Below are 24,461 nucleotides of genomic sequence, written 5' to 3' on the forward strand. Positions count from 1 at the left end.
TGAAGTACGCATGTGCAGCAAAACATTCTTTCCTCAAAGTTCCTGTCCGCACGTTCCTTGAAAACGTTTTCTTCCGAAACCTTTCGTTTTCATCGATTGCCGCCAGGAGGTGTGGGCGGCGACGGATGAGGGTTTTTATGTCACGGGGTCGGTGTGAGGTGCGAGGCTTTCACTCAAGCAGGGAAGTACTTCAGAGAACGAGGACCACATTTTATCGTTATGTGTTTTCTTGTTGACAGGATGGTGTTCGCTGTTTTAACGCTGTTCTTAGAACACGCCGTAAAGTTTGCTCTCAATGTTTGGCTGATTACACCACAGCACGCGAGAAAATGTGGGACGAGTGCACATTACTAACTTCGGTTCAGGGCTTGCAATTTGCCCGATTTCTTTTCGACGTAATTTTACATTGAGTTACGTAAAAACAATAAATCCCCTAGAGTGCACAAAAAACTCCTCGCGTAATAACAGAAAACGGCAAAAGGTGCCTTGTTATGGTAGGCACCGTTCTACCTGCCATAATAGCTTTTAAAATAGAAGTTCAAAAATATGATGAATGAAAAAGGTAGACACTTGTAGCTTTATAAAATTCACCGTTTAAAACATTTTATGAGGCCATATAGACGTGCGCTAGTGCATCACAAAGTACTAGCACTCATATGCGTTTTAGACATGTAACATTCGTTTTTACTGCACTTTGTTTCTTAGAACGGTGAGTTCGTGAAAATGTAGCACAAAAACAGATCTGTTGCGCACACCTTATCTTTGGTGTTGCCCGAAGAAAATTGCCATGTTCTTGATTGCATTAGCCGTGTTAGAACAAGGCACAGAAGAAAGGCTCGAATGCAGAGAAATTCCTGTAAAAGAAAACAGTTGCTTTAAAGCGCTTCATTCTGTGAGAGCATTGCAGTGTAGTACAGAGGAGTAGAGAAAGACACAATACGGGCAAAAAAAGATTTAAAGAAAGGTTTTCCACATCATGCGAACATTAAGATTAGGAAAGCCAACCATACACACTTCATTCGTGTTACAGTGACGTGAGCTGTCATATACGTGTTTACGTTCATTTTTTGCTATTTACCAGAAACTGGTGCGTAAAAAATGAACCAAAAATATGTTCACAATAATATGTTTCGAAGCGTTAATTACACTGAAGAAAAAAATAGCGGTGTCTTAGCTCTGCTATGCCTACAATACGTAGCCTCAAAGAGCAAGGCATCTCTTCTTCTATGGCTTGCAACTGACGGCCGAGCGCATCGCCTGCCGCATTCATTCGACCCCACGCGCATGCGTAGTAAGGCGCATAGCCAGTCGGGGCGTCAACGTGCAGCGGGGGAGGGGGCGAGGCGGTGGAGTCGGCGGGGGTCGCGGCGGCGGCGCAGCTGTGACGTCACGCGCGGCGCACCTGTGGCGAAACTGGCGCTTGAGCAGTAGGAGCAGATTGCCAAGACGGGCGAAATCGCTCCGGCTAGCGTAGTGTAGCTTTCGCTACAAAATGAAATCGCATGTGTGGAGTTTTTTCAGCAAAGGCTGTAGCATAACATTATGGAATACTGAACAGCATTCAGAGGGTGTGCTGAGGCGTACAACAAGCCTGTCGATTATGGCAGCTAGTACCAGCCCAGCACTAGCGTAAGCCAGCACCGTGTAGGCCTAGAGTAAATTTTCTTCAGAAAACCGATTTTGCATTTTGTTCAAAATATTTCGAGGAAATACTTTTTTCGCGCATTGTATGCGATTCGCGAAAAACGTGAAAAATAAGTCTCCGTTAATGTTACGTCATCTAGTGTATTCACTGCTAAAACAAATGACGTTGCTTGGTCAGAATTAGACCTTCTTGCATTCAAAGCTCCCACCCTAGTCCAACTGATTTTTCTCAGTCTATTGCCGAAAGAAGTGTACACCGAGCTTCTCTCAATGACCGCGATCTAGGACGAAAGAGGGCTGATACATAATATCATCGAGCATGGGCAACACGTCTACAGTGGTGGCCTAACACCGCAAAGGGAGATTGACGAGCCTGAGCTGTTACTAACGGGCACCATTCAATCGCACAAGGCAACAACGACAAGCTTAGATCACCATTTAATGCATAGCTTCCCTGGGGCTGGAGTCAATGGAGTACTTCTTCCTGGAACACGAGACTTACGCCCTGAATGTGCTATTCCTATTCCGAAAACAACTCTCGAGAGACACGCAGTGGAAACAATGTGGCCATGCTCTTATTTCGCGTTCGCGTATCGGCAGTGAATGCAATCAATATCGATTTTTTTCTTGGTTGGCAAGACGCGCTGTTTTGTGTTTCGGGACAAAAAGTCTGAAACATAGAACGTGTCTTTGTGTAATATGGTTGGGACTATGAGTGGAATTCCGCAAGTTCATTTCTTAAGTTCTTATCAGCGCTGCGAGGGGAACTGCTTGCGCGTGCGTAGTGTTATTTGGAAACATTACACTTTGAACAAACTCCATAAATAACTCTGTGCTGAACTTTGTCAAACCAAACTCCCTTAATTCATCTGCCTTTGCCTGCCAGCATCAGCTGCTTTCAGCTATGCTACCGCGACTCGAACTCTTCGTAATACGAACAAAATTTAGGTGCCCTTTGGTTCGAGTTGTGTCATGCATGGCGTTTTTTTCCCTAAAAAACAAAGCTGTTTTTTTCTTTGCTTTAAATTCTTAGTTCTTTTTGGTTATAGTTTCACGATTTTAATGCGATCTAGGTTACACGGTGAACAAAAAATGAGCATTGATAATTATGCCCTCTCTCATATGCGTAGTTCACTGCCTTATCACTTCCCCAGCGGACGTGTCTCACAGAACAGTGTTTTTAATCTTTGGTTTAATGCTGCCCGCTTCCCTACTACTTCACTTGAACATTAAACTAAACACCACTACTGTATGAAAGACCATATATATTATTGCTGCCTACCGCTTGCTAGGTGTTTTACTGTCCGATGTTGCCCAGACTGATGTTTCGAAATTACCCGCGTTTTTTAGTTATATCCCCAAGTTGACAACTTTCGTGGGAAATTGACCCGACCAACCAACCGCTCTATCCTCTTGCACACATGACATTTACTAATTCTGCTATAAGCATGACTGTGATTACACTCCGCACATAGCTCGAACATGCCTCAAGCCAAAAATGAGCCGATTAACAAGGCAATCTTCTTGGCTGCCATATGAACAGTTCGCATGAGCAAGAAGCTTCGCAGGTTTGTTCTTTTGCAGTTTTTTATTTTAAACGGATCTATAAATGATAATTTCCAAAAGATTCAATTACGCTCGCATTAGTTCTTTTAATGAGACCTCTGGTCTCTCAGGCAACTGCAACAAAGCAGGAGTTGCCTCAGGGAGCGCCATCGCAATGTAGCTAGCAAACAAGTTGCAGGCGCAAGGAGTGGGGACGGTTGCAGTGAGGAGAGAGTAATTAGCGTTAATTAGTGGATCGAAACTACCAGTTTGGCTCTCCGTTTTTCTCTAACAAGGCCTACATCTGTAGTGTGTTTCGTTGGGCTTGTGCCTTCGGACGTGTTTCTGTCTACGCCGACTCCAACTTCATACGTGTGAATTTATATGGAGACATGATCCGCTTGAATTGACATAAAACGAAAATATCTCCTCCAGCGCAAATTTTCTGTCTCGCGTTCCTGAGGCCCATGGACTTTGTATGGAAGAGCGAGGCATTCTCGGTTTTATTGCGGACGTTAGTATTTACGAAGTTGACAAGTAACGCCGCTGGGTTAAAGCTTACTCATGCTTTCTGGTTTTAGGAGCCACAATATCAATCTGCTCACATTATCACGATTCACTTTCTTCTCTGCAAAACAAACCGCATCCGCCTTATCCTTATCAACAGGAACCCCGAGAAAGTTAAGAGTTGCATTGTGCGATGCCAGAGCATCGAGCTAAATATATAGCTTGAAGTAGGCGGGCCCGGGGGTTTTGTCAACTTGCTTGGTGGCTCTGCGGGCATTTCCACGCGCCGGACATGATAGGCGATTCCTCGAAACTGTAAAGCAGAATTATTCACGGTCTTCTAGATTCACAGGATTAAACTTTATTCCATTTCCTATTCTCAAACTCTAGCTGTCTATTGTTTTCGTCATACTGTTGGACAGTGCATAACATGACATGAAAGTTAAGGAAGCCCTCTTTTTATTTACAATCATCCTTAAATAGAACGAGAAATAAGCAACTGAAATGCGAACTGTAAAAGCGAGTTTTTTTTTTTTTTTGAGGAAGTCTGAATGCCAGCGCACATGGTTTTCAAAGTCACGAAGACTGCTATGTGAAATTGTGAATGCACCCCGTATGAATTTCTTTTTTCCAACGGAAAATATTTGTGCGCTTGTTTTGTGCCGATATTTCTGGACAGGTCCACAGCGGGCTGCACTTGGCCGCAGTGGACAGGCGTAGGCTGTGCGTAGGCTTCGATTTCCTCGCGCTTTTTCCGAACCAAGGGGGACGCAGCGTTCCGACGGCTTTGCGGGGTATTTCCTTCGACTTGCGCAAAGGTCACGGCTGAGTTGGATTACCGCAGTTCTGAAGAAATCGACGATCGGTAAACACAACCCAGCTCAGATGGGTTACAATCCTGTAAGCTTGGGAGCCTCGATCGTGAACCTCCGGCGGTCAGGGGTGGGTGCAGTGGTTCGACGAAATAGGTTGCGAAAAGCGCGCAGACGCTCCCACCTCCCCCCCCCCCCCCCTCTCTCTCTCTCACTGCCCACACCTCATTCCGAGAGATGGGGATATTTTATATGCCCCAGTTTTATTGGCTTTTCGGTACTGGAATCGGCAACAAGTAAATCAGAAGGAGCGTAATGTGTTTCCAGTTTCGGTCTCATGTCGAAAACTTTTCGTTTCGCTGAATGGAAAGGCCCACCATGGTGGTTCAATGGGTATGACATTCAATTGTTGAGCCTAGAGTCACCTGAAAAGTTATCGAATGATCCGAGTTGAGCCCAAGGCTCAGGACTGAACGTCAGTCACATTAGACATGATTGTTATTTCGAGGCGACAAAAAAAGAGAGAAAATTCTACTCTTATTATGGAATTATGGAGAGTGGGGGCAAGCATGCGAGGAATAGCAGGAATTGACTAACGCATTCTAGGGCGGCTCAAGGATAGCGGTTTCTGCACACTTACAGGACAGGCCCTCTGGTTGCGGCACGTACCCTTTTCGCGCATGTTACGTACGCACTGCAGTTTAAGGTGCATCCTACAGACACGCGCTAATTCTGGGTTTGTCAGCGTTAGTAAAAATGTATGCAACAACTGTGAGAGCTCCCATGAAAGTACACGAGAAATCTTGTAGCAGTAGATTTAACAGCTTCTTCTAGTTCTCTCTAAAGCCTGTCTCGAAATTTTGTGTCACATATTTTTAAGCCTCTACACAAATGCAACCGCGTCTCATGACGCATATTCGGTCAAATACAAACGCGACAGAAAACTTATTTTTCTCACAGATACAAATTATCTCAAGCGCGAAAGCCTCGTTGGCCGCTGGGATCAGAAACCCGATTTAGACGAAGTAACCAAATAGGAAGGCTGCTCAGAGCTTCCTTATTTTAAAACTATTTCCCTGTATTCTCCACCGCTGCTTCTGTAGTATTAGTGGAACAAACATGTATCCAATCATACTACTTGAAAAGCTGATTAAGTTGCAGCGAATGACTGTTAACGTTTAAAACGTCACGCAAACTGCAAAACTTGTTCTTTTTTTTTAGTTTAAAAGAAAGACGTGCAGTAAAGCAGGCATCCGTACAAAATTTACAGGGGGTCTAACGCAGGTAGAAAAGAGTACAACAGCTGTATATTGCCGGTACTCACCTACGGCCGCAGAAACCTGGAGGCTAACGAAAAAAAAGGCTTCAGCTTAAGTTAAGGACAATGCAGTGAGCCAAGGAAGAAAAATGATAGGTGTAACGTTAAGAGACCGAAAGCGGGCAGAGTGGGTAAGGGAACAAACGCGGGTTAATGACATCCTAGTCGAAATCAAGAGGAAGAAATGGGCTTGAGCAGGGAATGTGATGCGAAGGTAAGATAACCGCCGGTCCTTAAGGGTAACGGAGTGGTTTCCCAGAGAAAGCAAGCGTAGCAGGGGTTTAGGTGGGCGTATGAGATTAGGAAGTTTGCAGGCATACGGTGGGCGCAGCTGGCAAAGAACAGGGTTAATTAGAGAGACACGGGAGAGGCTTATGCCCTGCAGTGGGCGTAGTCAGGCTGCTGCTGCTGATGATAACGCAGATAATCAAGTAAGCGTTATCTTTCATTACCTAACTAGCCGAGCAATCATACCCCGACTTAGGTATAATGATCAGACATGATTCCACGCCGCAATACGCAACTCTCTGGCACAACAATTGGAAAAACCTTGCGGGCCACTGACCTCTGGCTTTCCGGTTCAATTCGCATGTCAGGAGAGTTAGCCGTGCACGGGACGGGGCCGCCTGTGAAGATCTACCTCGAACTCCGAACGGAAGTTTGAGACACACCAGGTGGCGTCCGAGATTGATTCAGGCGAGGCTTTCCACGAGGCATCCCACTTCTGAACTGCCTTACGCACAAGCCTCCTCTGACGCAACAGCCTCTTCCACGTTAACGAGGAAAGATTAGAGTGCAATTGTTTGAATTGGGGCTCCGGCCTACGCCACGTTAAAATGATTAATCTACGCTTGCAGAGCGCGCATTTCTCAAAGCAATTAGAGAGTCATCTGGCGTCTCCGCTTTGACGCTACGCACACGGGCATACGAATGCGCGCGCTCGACTGCACACATAATCCGTGGATGACTGGGCGTTTGAATTTTTGAAGAAATGATTTTTTTCTCCAAAGGTCACTGGTGAGTCTCGGTACTGGCTCTAGAAACGTTATTAAAGAAGGTCTCCATTTTTTACTTGGGCTCTGAGTATTACGGTCAATTGGCTGAAATAAAGTGTCGAACAGGTAATAGGATTTTTCTGGTATCTTTCGGATCCCCTAACAGCTGTTGCCAGTTGAAGTATGTAGTTTACAGACACAGCCATTCGTGTTAGGCTTTCAATCACGGGCTGTCAACCAGGGACATTCACTGTCGAGTAGAGCAGCTCGCCAGTTCGAACAAATATTGAACACTGCTAGAGCTTTCATGGGACAACGTCCAAGCTGCTGTCTATGTTTAGATAGGAATCGTCGCACTTCGCTTAACAAAAGTCAGCCTGCTTTTGGAATCAGGATCGCATTCCCTGCCGCTGGCATCTTTATTTTACAGGAAGTTCCTATGCTTCGGTCTCAGCATTAAAAATGACCGGCAGTCTTCGCCTTCTCTGTGGCAACGGCAAAACTTGCCGTAACTCGAAAACAATATTCAGAAAAAAAAAGGAAAACCTATAAAAAAAGCGAAATGGCTTTAACAGCTATAAGCGCGTCACAGCAGAATAAGAAGAAACGAGGAAAAGTTTTACACCGGAATCCGTTGAGATTAGAGAAGCTATTCGCTAGGACAGCAGCTAGTAAGTGCAGTATAAAAAGACTGAAGCAAATCGCGAACCGAACGCACTGAATGACTTCGTTACGTTTGTCTAGGTTTGCTTTCTTTTTTCCCGGAGAGGAATAGATCTGATTCTCGAAGCCGTGTCATTCGGTCTCCAAGGATTAGCGGTCTGTCAGTGATGTTTCTTTGCCAGGAATAGCCCCGGCCGGGAGATGAAAGGCACCGGAAGTGGAAGGCAGCTCGGAGTGACGAGGGCAAGGACGGGAAGTGCGGAAATAGGAAACAGCTGTCGGACTCTCCACACGAATGGCACCAGACTGCTTTTTGAGTGAAGCCGTTGCTTGCAAAGCGCTTGTTTCGGTGAGCTTTTAAGCTCGAATTCGAAGTGAGCTTGATATGATCGGCGGTGGAGACGGCGATTGTGAAGGGAATTAAAATTCTTTGGGACTTTTTCTTAGACGTCAAATCAAATGATTGTGCTTCGTCTTCTTATAATGGTATTGAAGGCCGTCACAAAACTATAATTAACAAAGTTCAAAGGCTGTCAGAGAAAAAAAAAGCATGATGGTCTTTAGAGTCCATTACGAGCCGTGACCAAAGTGATGGCCATGAAAGGACTTTGAGTGGGTCAATAATGCCACCCGCGTTTGTATGCAGTTTCTTGATCCTGGAGGCTTTGATGCTTTCATAATGACCACCGGAATGTGCTTGGGAAAGCGCCTTGCACACTGAAGCAGCCGTTTGCTTCTCATACGCCGTTGGGCTGCCTCGTCTAAATCATTGGCGTGATTGGATGTCTAAAAGACGCATGCTGCGTTGCAATGTCAGAGAGTGGGATTAACGTTTATGACATGGACATGTGTGCCCAGGAAATTTGTAGCGACTAAACAAGAAAGCGTAGGACAGCTGAGCATCTTGGCTGGGCAAAGAGATGGGAAAGCGCTAACAGTTTTTTTGCGCCGGTTAAGATTAGTAGGTGTCTGTTGGGGAGATCCTTAGTGCGGAGTTGGAATACATACCGAAAGGCCAGTAAACAAAAAAAAGGCGGTGTGTTTAGAACTCACTATGAAAGCAATTTCGCAAGTAATGTTCACATTTAGGTGTACACTGAGCACCATAGATTTTATTGTACCCCTGGGAGTATGACTGCATCGCGAATATTTTATAAAATATCGTAATAAAAATAGAGAACGGAGCCAGCTGCCCGAAAGGTTTATTAAAAGTCAACATTATTGAAATAAAAACCTTTATTGTGATTTAAAAAAGTAAAATTTCGAAGTACTCTTGAAAAACTTCGCACTTGATGGAACGTTACTTGAAGGTGAAAGCTCCCAGCAGCCGACGTCTTTCATAGATACTCTAGAAATAAGGCTTTTCCTAAAACGGTTCACCAGCCTTGCCCTGAAAGAGCCGGCATCTCCCTACCGCAGGAACTCATTTTACATCTCCCGCCTCCGCAGTGTCGCGTGTCAGTGACTCCATGGTGGCGAGCTGTCTTCGAGCAAGAGTCCTGTTGCTTCGAGCTGTCGATGTCCATGCAATGTTAAGCGACTAGTCCAAGAAAAGTTCGAAAGTTCTTGATCACGTTCAGGAGTAATTACATTGCAAGATAAAATTACCATGGGCCCTAATTTATTTAATTTCCATTTAAACGGTTCCATGCTGCTTAAGAAACTCAGTACGAAAATACAGCTCAGTTATTATGCACATGCAGAAACAAAATATTCATTTTAGATCCTGAAGGTTGGTCACTCAAAATTTTGGCTCTATTAAAAAATACAAAAATGCCCCTCTATGCAGGATTTCAGACATGAGGCAATCATTAATATAATGTTCTATGAAAATGTTCTATGGCAAAACATTCGCAAAATTAAGAGGGGAAAAATTACTATTTTTTATTCCAAGTCTTCGTGGCACGATCGCAGGCAACCGATGTCTTCAGAAGGTCCGCACTGCTCTTACAAGGTAATGTTTCTCACATGACATAGAGAAAAATTAACAGGCGCTTGACCTGAGTGCTGTGTCCACAGTTACTGAAATTCCCGCTTGGCAGGGCAGCTAGACATTAAAGAAGAGGTACCAACAGCGGTAATTAAAAGGGCTAAAGCACTATTCACAGTAGTAATTAATAGTACAGAAACAATATTAGCATTTTGCAGCATGATGATGGTCTTAGGCTTGCTTATTAATCCGAAGCATTGATTTCAGGTCAAATCTGATACTGTAACAGTAGGCACGTTTATGAGGAAAATGGTCTTAGAGCTTCACGATACATACTATTTTTCTGCACTACGGAACACTTACGGGAATGTGCCATGAATTTGTGGGAAAAAATGACATTTTTGTTGTTGTTTTTCCCATCTTTTAGTGACTACCCTTGAAATGAGGAAGGGCGCATTCACTTCGCCTTATTTAAGAGTTTGTGCTCTATGTCTCTCACATGTGAGGAAGTTATATTACGTGACTTGCGTATCCGTAACATCTTAAAATTTTTTATTTATAAAATCAGCCTGCTTCCTAAGAGCGGCATGACTGCCTTCACCTTACCTTGAGGATGATTCACTCCACTTATTAATAACGCCAATTACACAAAAATAGTGCACTTACGCCGCACATCTTTCTCGCTGTGTCGTTACCAAACTCCTATTACTTATCCATGCACTCTATCGTTAGGCTCTGCTAACCAGGCTGGTAATACTACGTGTATAATCAATATCTCTCTGCGCCTTGAAATTCAATGAAGGCATTAACAACGGCCTGCGACTGCCACGACTGCGAGCGACGTTGCTTTGTTTGTTGTTGGTGTGACTCTTTGTTTGATGGTTCAGTTGATAAAAGCTGAGAACACCGCGCCTTGTTATTCGAATACATTGGCTGCAACTATTGCAGCCCGTACTACGGTGGTCGAGCAACAACCAGTGGAAAGAGCTTCATCCTCCGCTATTAGTAGCCGTGTTTACTAACTGGACAATTCGTTTCAAAAAGACAATAAGAGACAGGGGATGGACACAGATGACGTGAGGTAGAGACCCAACAACGTCACCTTCTTTTTTCTTCCCAAAGCGGTAATATCATCTCGGTAAACAGCACTAATTTATGTAAACAAAGCTGGCGGCATGCAGTGATGAAGCATTCGATTCCTTTCGACCAAAGGCACTGAAACAAATATTGCGTCTGCCCCTTAGCAGTGCCGCTCAGTGGCAAGAACGATGCACTGTACGACAATGCACAGTGGCATCCTGAGAGCGACGTTCGCGTACAGGTGTTTTCAGTGATTAGATTAGCGCCACTCGGAGATTGAGAACGGCCGCAACAGACTGTATTGCCAGCCATGGTATGGCGTTTGCGACGAAGATGAAGATGGGGTAAGATGTTGAATCTATTAAACATCGTGCGCTAACAGGACGTACACAGGAAACTTGGAGACAGAGGAAAGAAGCGCAACTTCCAACTTTAATGACAGGAAAGTATGTCAGACGCTCTTTTATATCTGCTGGGGTGAGGGTGCTTACACCGGTATTTCGTTGGAAACTAGGCGACTTCAGAATAGCTATCCCTGTATGTATTTTTATATTCTTTAGCTTTGCATTGAGAATTAGGAGTGCAATATTGCATTCCCATTTCCGCCAACTTTGTGGTGATTTTACGTTTATGGGTGTTTAACGTCCCAAAGCGACTCAGGCTACGAGGGACGCCGTAGTGGAGGGCTCCGGAAATTTCGACCCCCTGGTGTTCTTCAACGTGCAGTGACATCGCACAATACACGGGCCTCTAGAATTTCGCCTCCATCGAAATTCGACCGCCGCAGTCGGGATCGAACCCGCGTCTTTCGGGCCAGCAGCCGAGCGCCGTAACCACTCAGCCCCCGCCGTGTGGTGATTTTAGATGAGATCAGATCATTAAATTCTTGTGATCCTGTATTGTGTCTGCAAACGGCGATGGGATCTGGCTGCGCTGGCTTGATTTCAGGAATGTGCGAAACGGGACTTTCCTTACTCTGCCATTGATAAAACGAAGTCACGCTTAGGGTATGCGTGATAAGACTAACACAGACAACTCACTGCGGCTTAACGTTTACTTCTTTCCAGGAAAATAGCAGACGCCAAAAAATAAAAAAAAGAATTAAAATATGTTTTTCTTGAAATTTGAAACAACATCCCTGGAACGTGAAAGTTTTTATTTATTTTATTTATTTATTTGAAATACTGCCAGTCTCTGGTGGAGACCTTAGGTGGGCATTACATGCAACATAGCAAAGGATAACATTTCTAAAAGCGGCTGTGCAAAAGACAACTATAAACTAGACAATTCATAGTACAGAAAAAAACCTGGAAAGTTGACAGATTTGCACAACTAACTGAAAGAAAACAAACATGCTAGTTCCAAAACATAAACATTAACATGGGCACAACACATCGTGTACTCTTTGAAAAACACAAAAATGAAGAAAAAGCTTTCTAACCAATACTATAGTTTTAACATGAAAGCTCTGACTGCTTTCTGCGGCACACTACAGAAGGCCTTAGCGAGCCCGCAGCTTCGATTACTCAGACTAGAGTGCTCCTTCTTAGGAGACTGCCTTGCTGTTATATCCCATCGGTTAGATCTTGTAAGGGCGGACATTTCGAGGAAGACCGCCGTCGTTAACTGTGGCTACACTCGACGAAAGTATCAGCCCAAGTAAACGAAAAAAAAACGAAGTGAAGAGTCTTCCAGATTCCTTGGAAGCGCCTCTCTTTTAATTTATTTCAAGATATTGAGTAGCTTCTTCTTGGTTTTCACGTTGTAATTATTCATAGATGCTGTAGAAATTTATCCCCACCCCTTGCCTTACCGAGCATTCCTTTCAGTGATTCCTGCTAATGGGTTCCGCACGATCTTTTCTCCTTAAAGCGAAAGCCCTAGATTAAGCTTCTCGGTATTCCCCTTTCCTAAGTTGGATTATGTGGGCAGAAACGAAAGAGAAAGAAAAGGCCGAGGGAGTTGGCAAGCGATGCGTCGAAGCGGAAATTCAGTGACCATTTTGCGACTGCCAAGAATGACGCTTCTAGAAACCTCGGTGAGCTCGCATAAATCAACTTTTCCAGCGTCTACAGGAACCAGAATATTTGCACTAGTGTTTTAAAGCATTTTGATGCGGCGAATTTTCGGAACAGACCATTTTATGTGCCCTTGAGTCCTACCACGATGTGGCTAATCTTAAAACTCCTCAGAGCGATTCGGGCGGTCATTTGACTTTTAGCAAAAATTATCTGGTGGCATCTTCGAAAGGGAAAGAGGACAAGTGATGACGCAAGAGAGGACTCGCTGGAAACTGTAAATTAGCACGTGAATTAATTTCCTGAATAATGCCATCCTAGCCATACTGCGGTGTTATGTTCTTCTATCTGCTACTCAACATTTGTTTGAAGGGGAGTGCATCGTGAATAATTTCCCAGATCACGTTAGAATGTATTGATTATATGCGAAATTAAAGCCTCTGGAATTGTTTATATATGTTAATGCTGCCATCTATTATACCTGCGAAGCTTTGAGTTCCACAGTAGCGAATATACTAGACACTTTGACTTATTATTGCCGCAGGCGATCTGTCTTAGTTGATAGCCACCGCGTTGGCTCAGTGGTTGCGGTGTCCTGCAGCTGACTCGAAAGAAGTGGGTTCGGTCCCGGCCGCGGCGGTGGCATCTCGATGGAGGCGAAGTGCTAGATTCCCGTGTACTGTGCGAAGCCAGTGCGTGTTAAAAAACCCCAAGTGGTCGAAATTATCTGTAGTACCCCACTACGGCGTTCCTAATAATCTGAGTCGCTTTGGAACGTTAAACCCGATACAACCAAGCCAAACTCACTCAGCCTAGTTCTCGCATTGGAGGTTACTAGTTTATTGCTCAATGGCTTTGCAGCTATAGAATTTTTTAGTTTTGCATGAAATAACGTACAAGTTCTCGTCATTCAGAAAAAAATCAGCCAAATTTTTCTATCACGCTTGCATTATAAGTCTGGAAACATAGGCACTTAGCATCGCAAATCAATCAAAGGTTTTTTTTTTATTCAACAACCAGCTCTTCCTGGCCAGCCGGCCATGATGAGGATATGTGTAAGATGTATCGCCTTTATTTTTTGCTCTTATTATTTTTTCTTTTTCAGTGCTCCTGCCTACGGACTTGTTTTAGACTCGTGAGACTTAGTCAAGCTCGGCAAGTGCGGCCCAAATCGACTCCACCATTCACTGCAGGTGACGCGATGAGTGCCGCCCTGAGCGAGGGCTTTCGTGACCGGCTTTTTTCCCCTACCTCCTTCCCGACGATGTCCTCAGCGCAGGCATGCTTTCGATCTCATCCTGTTTACCGCACAAATGCAGACGCCCTTGAGCCTACTCTTTTTATTTAGCTCAGAAAATTGATTCGGGTTTTTCTTTGCCACTTGCGTGGCCTGGTACCGTCATCATACAAATCTGTTGCTCTCAAAGGTCTTGGAGCTCCTCGGACGCCAATTCCGCCCAAGTAAGGCGGCTAGCTACACTTACTTCCGCATACCAGCCTAACAGCCGCAGCAAGCTAAAGTGCACAAGCGAGCTCCTCCAAGAGGCCTGCGAGAAATGGTTATAGCCGCGCCCCATAAAAACACCACCCTCCTTTATGGCACGTCTGCAAGGTGGCGCCTCGGCAACACTTCCCGAGAAGTCGGGCACTTTCTAGCGAAGCCTTGTGGAATAAGTGGCACGCAGTGACCTCGTCACTGCCTCGCTTCTTAAAAAAAAATGAAAAGACGTGTGCAGGGATGGGGTATCTTTTGCGTACACCAAAAAAAAAAAAGCATCAAAGGCAGTTGGTTTAAAGTAACTACGCTATTAGAGCGGCATGGCTTAAATTACAGCACAACGCAATGTCAAGCACACTGCGCGTATTTTTCTTTAAGTGTCACGCCGCCAGTAACAGGGAATTCCTTGCAAAGGAAAATTCAAGGAAATATTGACTCTTCAAGAATGTACTGCTTGCAAACAGCACTGCAACAATGCATTGCAAGGTACCCACTTAATGTCTGGAACAATTCTAATTACCTCTCGGTTTATTCACACTGCTATGAACTAGTGAAACGCTACTGCCTAACACATCAACACTTTGATTTTCTGGTAATTTAGAAACACATGTAGAGGAATATAAACGTGGTCCATATGCACGTTCGGCCGCTAAGGTTTATGAGTCGTTTATTCCCTTTCTACTGACAAATTTCTAGGCTGAAATCTACTTGAGAGTCACTGACTTCTTTATTCTCTCTTCACAACGGCAGCTTCAAATCGCAGTCGATAGAGAAACCTTTAAGGATCTCCACCATCATTGACTTCGAAGGACTGATATGGCACTAATATAGCAAACTCGATTACGGTCCATAAATTCTGCGATCTCACCGAAGGTACTATCAGCAAGAAATGAAACGCGAACAAGTCAACTGAAACAAGAAGAGGAAAATGAGAAGCTCTTACTTAGGGAAAGTTCAATACTAGCTGACATTATTTTAACGTCGAAGGCGCGAAGACTCCTCTCAGAACTGTTAACCAACCTCGACTGTATTTTCTTTCCAGGCGGTGATGTTGGTGCTTTCGTGTTGCCACCTCAATTTTCTTGCTCGCGTTTCCTTCGTTGCTGATAGTACTTCAGGCACCAGAGACACCAGCGTTGGTTACACACGTATGCAGCAGTCAATTCGCATTTTCAACATAAAAATTTATAAAACAGGATGCTTATTTTTCTAACTTCGTTTGTATTGATTCTGTTATCCACTCTATTCTCTTTGACACGCTGCAGTGGAAACAGTAGGCCGGTTCCCCACTAGAGGTTTACACAAATGTCGTTTGGCTGGCAGCAATAACATTCCTCTTCCTGCAGTGTCGGTGCACTCGGGGCATTATTTCTTTCTGAAAATAGAACATGTAGTACTAGGTTATGGGAGTTTAAGGTCTTAAATCGACTCAGGCTTCGAGGGACGCCGTAGCGAAAGGTTCCGGATATTTCGACCACCTGTGGTTCTTCAACGTGCACTGACATCGCACAGCACACGGGTCTCTATCGCAATTCGCCCACCGCGGTCGGGATCGAACCCACGTCTTCCGGGTCAGCAGCCGAACGCCATAACCACTGAGTCACCGCGGTGGCTGAACATGCAGTAATAGTTGTTTATTAAAATAAAATAATAGGGGAACCGAAGCGGTGGTCTTGTTGCAGAGCATCCGGGTCGCATTGGGGAGGTGCTGGGTTCTATCCTCAGTGCCATCCGGTACCCGTCGGTTTTCGAATGAGTAGAAAATTTCGTCGGGCCTAGCGCTCGACTATTCTTAGGTGAATTTCTTGGAGAAAGGGACTTGGACCGAACCGTCGCTTTGATGAGTCAGTGATTCGTTCCGCCGTCAAACAACTTCGATCCGCATCGCGCGGTAAAGCCTACTTGTGGCCCTTTTTATACAAAGTTTTCAGATGTTAATTAAATCCCGCGGAATCTTTAGCTAGCTTGTTCGACGACCACCTCTTTTGTGCTCCTTCGCCTTAGGACGAAGCAGAAAGCTGAATATTAAGCGCAGGCTTACCAAGCCCGTGCTTAATCTTTGGCTTTCAACCAGTTTCAATCGGTGGCCGTCGAGCACGGTAACTAATGATTTGGCCGGCTATACGTTTCCAGAGGCTACAGTACTTATTGCGTCCGAGAACACTCGCATTCTTTCCCTCGAAGTTTTCTGAAACCTCGATAGCTGCTTCGCCAACTGAGCACACTTTAGACTCGACGGCCTTTGTAGCCACCCGTTTAGCAGTAACAATTTCAATTTCTTACTGAATATACTATGCGTCTCGAGTCCTTCAAAATCCAAGTATTACATGCGAACTACCGCGGAAACGGGCCTCTAAAAGCTGGGAGCACACATAAAAGTAATTAAAAAGCCAGACATCTGATTCTGCTATCCAAAAAAAGCATTTGCCACCATGGATACTGTCAGAAAATTTGCATTATTGCAGAACGTTGGGCTTCAATGCAGTGGATTGATTAAATATAGCACAATATCAAGCAACATTACGGCGCGAATGTGTCCGAATGAAGACTAAATGTGTGAATGGAAACCGCATTTTCCCGCTGTCAAGTGAAAACCGCTGTTCAGTCGACCGCTCATATATGACTGTAAAGCGAAACATACTCGGCACAGCACGTATCACGCATCAGCGAATAGGGGGCACAGAGCGTAAAAGCACAGTTAGTGTAACGAATAGCAAATGATTAAGCCTGCTGTACCAGTATTCTGCAAAGCCAGAACCTGTACAGAACATTCAGCAACGTAACGCTGCTCACCCGTCATGCAAAATGTCGCGCATTATTAAGACTGATGTTAGCAACGTTTCGCCTCGACATTTTTATTAATTTTTTTTTTGAATTGAGGACTAGTACGCATCGTTGCCGACGTTAAAAAACGACGCAGTTCTCGCCTGAGGGCTGCAGCAAGTTGCGTCATTCTCGGCAAGGGTAAGTTCGTTTGCGAGAGCTGTTGCATGCATATTTGTATGGAACGTCATGCCCGAAATGCTGCGCACCACGACAGGCACGAATAAAAGAAGACACATGGTAAAACGAAAAAGCAAGCAACCGAGTCAATCATCAAGCAACATAGAATACTGCCAAACGTGTTTCGAAAAAATAACCGCCGGTGACGCAGGTGCTGCTGGCCTCATGTTATATGATAAAAAAAAAAACTACTCTGATTGAGGCGCACTTATGAGTTGCTCCCACTGCACGGAAGTAATCTGAAGTGGACGAGCAACCTTGTTTACTATTAGCGCTGTCCGCTGTGGCAGTTGCTGATAACTCGACGTAACTATTCCGCGAAGGTTTAGCCTACGGGAAGACGCATTATCGTTTTCTTGCTTTTCTGTCACTCATGGCGCCATCACCCAGACATGGTGCGTTAGAAAATTGCGCAGTTTCTGCGCCAGTGATCGAAGAAGCGATTGCTGTTTGCCAACCAATCAATCAATCAATCAATCAATCAATCAATCAATCAATCAATCAATCAATCAATCAATCAATCAATCAATCAATCAATCAATCAATCAATCAATCAATCAATCAATCAATCAATCAATCCGCTAAACCTTCTGGATGAAATTTTAGACAGCACAAACATACCAGAAGGCTGGGCGTTTTTCTACTTTACGCTCTTTTTTTTTCTAGTTTATAGCAGCAGATAAAGGTCGCTGTCCCTCAGTTGTTGGAGCGACTGCTCTGGTGAAGTGGAAGTCCCGGGTTCGAGCCCCGGACCAGGGCGAAATTTTCTTTAACAAAAAATTTCTGCACAAGCTCTACAGCTTTCCTTTGTAGCTGTATGGCGGCGCTAGGGCGATGCCAATGAGTTCTTGCTCTTTTATTACATCTTCAAAAAAAGAGTGTCAATGACAGGCTTTGGAGATAAAAGCATGACGGAAAAATTTTATCAACACACTCAATGTCACTTTAAGGTTAGTAAAAACGCGCATAGAAAAAAACTTAACACAGAACACGAACGAGCTGCGACACGCAACACAATGAGCAACATAACAGGGCACCATAAGAGTCGTTGAGTCAACTATCAACAGGGAACGCGTCTTAAAGCCCTCTAGCCATCAGTATTGCTAGTACAAGAAAAAGAAAACGAAAGAGGTGGAAGAGAATGGCCATTTGCAACAGTTGTCGAAGCAACAGAAATGTGTAAAAAAGGTTTTTATGTAAATTGCAATAATAGTCAATCACAATGATGAAGGCTTTGAAATATATTAAGGCAGAAAGTTAGCACTCTGAGGCCTAAACGTAAATTCTCATGTGTTACTGTGTGGTGCAAGAATGAAGTAATTCCAGTGAACTACAAATCTTCCTGACCTAGGAAAACATTCTGACCGCAATTATTGCGGGTGTCCTGCCAAAAACGTTAATCTTCTGAGTGATGGTGTTGTACAACCAAGTGTTGTATGTAACTCTACAAGGGAGATCATTACGCTGATGCGCTGATCAGGCTGATGCGCCGAGGCTAATTCACTGGCAGATTATGCGCTGACCTCGATATCGATATCTAAGAAGTGCCTCTAGAGGGCACGGGACATGCGAAATAGATGGAAAAGACGGTGGCACATTTTCACAACACTACTGCTGGTAATCCACGCGGCTACTAATGACCGCACATAATTGGTCGAGAAACCGGTGGAGAAGGCTTGTTTCTGGGGTATGCTCGCCACAAACCAATCTCGTGGATTGGTTAATGGGTCAAAACAGACTGATTCAGAGCCGCCGCGATGGCTCAGTGGTTATGGCGCTCGGCTGCTGACACGAAAGGCGCGGGTTCGATCCGGGCCGCGGCAGTCGCATTTTGATGGAGGCAAAATTCTAGAGGCCCGTGCGCTGTGCGATGTCATTGCACGTTAAAGAACCCCAGGTGGTCGAAATTTCCGGAGCCCTTCATTACGGCGTCTCGCATAGCCTGATTGGCTTTGGGACGATAAAGATTCATAAACCAAACAGACTGATACATCATACTGGTTAATATTTTTCGCTCAGCTTATCTTAAATCTTTAAAGATAAATGAAACAAAACCAACACAAACAGTTAATTCAGAAGTTATTATGTGAAATACAATAGACGAGATGTGCTATGTTTAAAAAATACGGAAATGACAAAATCTAGGCTGATCGTGGCGCTTTATCAGGCACGGAGAATGAAAATGACTCTCGCTTTTAGCGCAAAAAGAAAATACTTCTCGAGCATGTTTTTGCAACAATACTTCTCTAGTTTCTTTTTTTTTAATACGGTCACCTTCGGTTAGCCTTTCCCGCTTGTCTGATTTTCCCATTTAATACAACAGATCACTACACAATAAACAGTCATATATTTTCATCTTACAGGTTATTTCCTGTTACATAACATGTTTAATGAATAGAACAAAGGATTCTTCTGGAATGGTGTGATATAATATAACTGTGAAGCGGTCTTGAATCTGCAAGTATTGCAGTCATTTTAAGGGACAGAAACAGTGCAAATACGAGCCACAAGAGCAGAAGTAATGGCATACAGGAGCTGACAGCTTCTTTACTGTTTGCAGCGGTTGATCTGTGTAAGCTTTATTTGTGCACGGCTTTTATCCTCTAGATAAGTACGATGTTCTTGCGTTTGCGACAGAATAAAGGTGCGTTGCTGCTTCCTCTGATGTCATTGCAGTCAATGAAATTAGCCATCTCTTCAATACGACGCTAAGTTAGATTGCTCGTGACAACAGCTAGGTTGCTACGCTCGAGATCATAAACTCAAAAGAACAATGCACTCTGGCTTTGTTATCCAACGCTTCTGTTAATGTCTTCGTGAGTAAAATAATTTTCTTCGGTGCTCTGGTACATACCTCACTTCATTTAACCGTCGCCAAAGAAAGAATTCGGGGCAGTGCTTAATGCCGAAGCAGGGCCTCCGTGGGCTTGAAACAGTGAACTCGCACAAGTGTTTCAGAAAACCTCATTGAAGAAGTCATGTCCGACCGTTTGGTTGCAGTAACGAGACATTATCACGCCGGCTCCCCGGTTTTGGGCGCTTCAAAGAATATTTCCTTGCTTACGCTTTTCTAGAAATATCAGGATGCTTCTGGTGCCCATTTAATGTTTATTGCTTCACAGTTCATCCTTTAATTGTTGTTCTCGCTGTCACAACGTCATTGTTGATAAAAGCGTAAAAGTTTTGAGAAGGCTTTCGGTAACAGAAGTTTAGTGCGTTTGCTAAAACGTGAATGATGGTTTCACGTCGCTGGAGTCAAAACACCTGTCATAAAACAACGTCTCAAACTAACAGAAACAGAATCAACGGACTTTTTACGTGATGATGGCAGGTTCTATCGCATTACCGGTCGTTGGCTTCGGACAAAGTCAGCTCGAATTTTCTCTTCTTGCCACCTGTGAAGCAGCGTGGGTGTGATGAGCTTGCAGAGGCGTGTTTTCGCACTCCCGGGTTAAGCACGTGGATGACGTCATCACAGCTTTTATCCGCGCAATCAAACGCAGCATTTGTTTATGATGTCTACGTGCGCGTACCTGTAGCCGACGCACGCGGTTGACCTAAGCGTCAACGACATAGTGCGTTAACCCCAGCATTGGAAGAAAAAGGTTTTTGACTGAACCCCTGGCCTCGGCAGTGCTAGCGGAGAAGCCGTAAAGTTTTGTCTTCAAGAATAAGGGCGCTCACTTTTTTTCGGGCGAAATGCAGTGAACGCACGTCGAAAAAAAAACGCGACAGAAAGCATGCTCCTTACTTAAGTGACACCCAGAAAAACAGGTCGTTGACCTCGCTCTTTTTTCCAAAGGTGTCTACTGAGAAAGTAACCACAACTCCGGAGGAACAGCCTGCTTTCAGCCGGAGGCAATGCGCTTCGCTTAAAAGAAATGGATGTGTGCTTCAAGCATTAGTTACGTGCTAGATTATATTGAAGGATTATATTGAAGCCATATGTGCATTAGAAGATTTGAAAGCCAACGAAACGTTTGTACTAAGGGATAGAACAGTGTAGGTTGGGGGAAAAAAGAAGGCATGATTTACCGCTAATCTCTGCGCATTTTTATTTGAACTCCCCAGATAGGACTTCTACTCTCATTTCAGGTGTTATTTGTGCAAAGGTCTATAAGCGAACTCCTTATGAGTGTAAACGCTGAATTATTTTTCATTATTTATGTTGTTACAACGCTTGTCGGTTAGTAAAATTTGCAGTTAATTGGGTGCGAAGCAGGTTTACAGAGGATCGTACAAGTATAAAAATATAACTTAAAGAAGTAGCGTTTAAAAATCGACTCACCGTTGCTTGCAGACTATAGAAAAAGGAAAATTTTTCTTTTTTTACAACTATAGCATATTCCTGAGTGTAGTAGGGCTACTATTAGCTTTTAAACGTTTTTCATTAATTTCAAAGTTCTTTATTGCAAATTTTCAAATCAACCGAGCAAAACCTCAGCTCAGCGTAAATTTATTGAATTTACGCCACTTTGGTAACGTTTTCGGCGCTTTCTGAGAGTGGCACTGAATTTAAAATTTATGTGCTAGTAGCGCCTTGTGGGAACGTTCAGTAAATGACAACCCTTGGCGGCTTTCTACAAAAAAGGTATGTCTTACTTCCTGAAACTGAATCTCAGCACAAGGCAAGTCGTCGGAGTCTCGTTCATATTGAGATTTCGGCGCTCATATAAACTAGTGTATAAAATCTATTGAGTATTTTGTTTACTCTTCGTGCAGGTGTATATTACTAGAAAATGAATCGTAGGATACCTGTCTATCTCTCTGCCAACTTGCTAGCTTTCGATGCGGCATGTGTTTTGTATGCTAACAGTATTAGCCATGCGTTAAGTAGGCTTAAAGACTGCGGTCATAGGCAAGTTGACAACATCTAATGCGGCCAAAGGTCCGCAAGAGACACAGGACGGTGCCAGAAGACAATAGAAAGTGGTAACATTTGTGTTGGCTCCTGCTCTGTCTTGTGGGCTCTTCGGCCCCTCTGTTTTGTGTTCTAGGCTGTTGGTGTTGTCCTTTGTGATTCACTGACACCATTATTTCAGAGAAAACGACAGTTTCTGGCGCTGATGGTATGTTTACCTTCTCGATGCACTTAAAAATCTCTCCAGTAAGAATGCGTGCCTTCTGAGTATAATCTCAAAATAGAAGCAAATTATTAATCACTGTTTCGTTGGGCGATGCAGAGCTTTCGAACTAACTTTTCGGGGAATGCTTTTCAGGCAGTGCAAAAGAATTTGCAGCATATTGAACAGTTGTTTGGCTGCCGAAAACGTGTCTACTATGGGAAAGTGACAGTATGCAGCTGCTGATTTCACTAAAACTTTCGTCCGCTTTTATATTTTTCTCGAGAGCGTGTCCGCATTTATTGCTGACAAATATGAAATAAAACTTTAGTTAAACTGTGTCTTAGCACTTTTTTTTAAAACTGTTGACACTGATGCCTTGAAGATATGTAATGTTGAAAGAAAGTTCGCATTAAAACCCACCTAATGTATATCTGCATCTAAAATTCACTACTGTACATGAATTCCTTAGTGACTCTTCAAACGTCAGAATACTTTCGACAAACCTCATGCTCAGAAAGGAAATGGGAAACAATACCTACGCATGCCATCTCTCTGTGAGTTATCGACGATAAATATCAGCAACGTTAAGGAGCAAGAAAGCATTATGTGCAGCTTAAAAAGGTATTAACAGTGATGCTTCACGTTGCCGCAACCCTTCGGCTACATGTGAGTGATTTAGGTCCAATATAGCGATTAATGCTCAAAAAGTGCGTGGAAATCAGTATTAAAGCCCAAATCGTAATTAATATAAACCTCCTTTTAATTGCAGTAAAGCGAGCGAATCTAGAGCTTCAAGATAGTAAAGCAGCAAGTGTGTACTAGTTGTTGATGGCTCATGACTGAGAGAACATTACTGCGTCAAAAAGACCGGAAACCACGTAAAATACAGGAAATGCGCAGACTATCAACTGTTTTTATCGGGACACGGTGAGGAATAGATGCAGAAAGCAAAAGATAACCACAAAAACATATCATCTACGCGAAACGCAATCAGAGCAGTGATGCTGCTATAGCGATTCACGTGTTGCCCAGACAAAAAATCCGCAGTCCGAAAGTGAAACAGAACGCTTGTTGATAGATGTATTGCCTTCTTTCTTGATTTAATGATTTCTCTTGATCTCTTATGTTAGGCGATCCCTATAGCGGAAGAGTATGTTAGTCTGAAAACCGCCGACGATACCCTCGTTTTTTGTTTTCCCTTATTTATACTGTTTGCAATGTGCCGTGACATGTGAATATTGTTCCGAGAATAAAGAAGGCCAACAAATGCTTCTTCTGAAGGACATTTATCATCGGCCGGTCTGTCCAACATAAGCCTTTCCACATAATGAGGGGAACTCGTGCACCACCGCACACACGCATGGCACATACCACGACCTCTGATTATATCACATATGGACGGGCTTATACTATAGGTGAAAGATCAATTTTCCAGTAGACACGGGGACATAATCTGGCAAGTTACGGAGGGCCAGAAAAAGCAGTCTTTACTCTGCAGCTTTGTGTATTGCTGGAATTCGTGATATATATATATATATATATATATATATATATATATATATATATATATATATATATATATATATATATATATATATATATATATATATTCTGTAGGGGTTCCAATGCGCCAGTTTACAAGTGTAAGTACAGTATTACGACAAACGCGACTGTTCGTTTTAAAGGTTTATTGTGCCAACAGTTTCGGGAATGGTATTCCCTTCGTCAGGGGATTGTAAGCCTGCCCTGACGAAGGGAATACCATTCCCGAAACTGTTGGCACAATAAACCTTTAAAACGAACAGTCGCGTTTGTCGTAATACTGTACTTATATATATATATATATATATATATATATATATATATATATATATATATATATATATATATATATATATATATATATATATATATATATATATATATATATATATATATATATATATATATATATATATATATAAAGTATAAAATCACCAAAAAACATAACAGGATTTAATTCACGACGTTTCGGCTGGAGGACCAGCCTTTTTCGAGCCACTGCTCGAAAAAGGCTGGTCCTCCAGCCGAAACGTCGTGAATTAAATCCTGCTATGTTTCTTCAATTTTTGGTGATTTTATATTATATTGACCAAATCAGTTGCCAGAAATAACTTTTGGTATATATATATATATATATATATATATATATATATATATATATATATATATATATATATATATATATATATATATATATATATCCTCATACTGTAATTTTCCTAAGGGCCCTGAAGGCATTGAAATAAATAAATAATTAAATAACATAAGTGACCCAAGAGTGGTTTGATGTAATCACGAAAAGCGGAAGGCCTCATTTCGGAATTCAGGAGCACGGGTGTC

At 43.3% G+C, this 24,461-nt stretch overlaps 1 protein-coding gene across 1 annotated transcript in view; it reads right to left on the bottom strand.

Annotated features, from left to right (window-relative positions):
* RpL29 (ribosomal protein L29) overlaps positions 1–24,461 on the bottom strand; it is a 505,950-nt gene that overhangs the window by 259,387 nt on the left and 222,102 nt on the right. The gene's annotated exons all lie outside the window — the stretch shown is intronic.

This window comes from Amblyomma americanum, chromosome 10, assembly GCF_052857255.1.
Source record: "Amblyomma americanum isolate KBUSLIRL-KWMA chromosome 10, ASM5285725v1, whole genome shotgun sequence".
NCBI classification, from domain to species: Eukaryota; Metazoa; Arthropoda; class Arachnida; order Ixodida; family Ixodidae; genus Amblyomma; species Amblyomma americanum.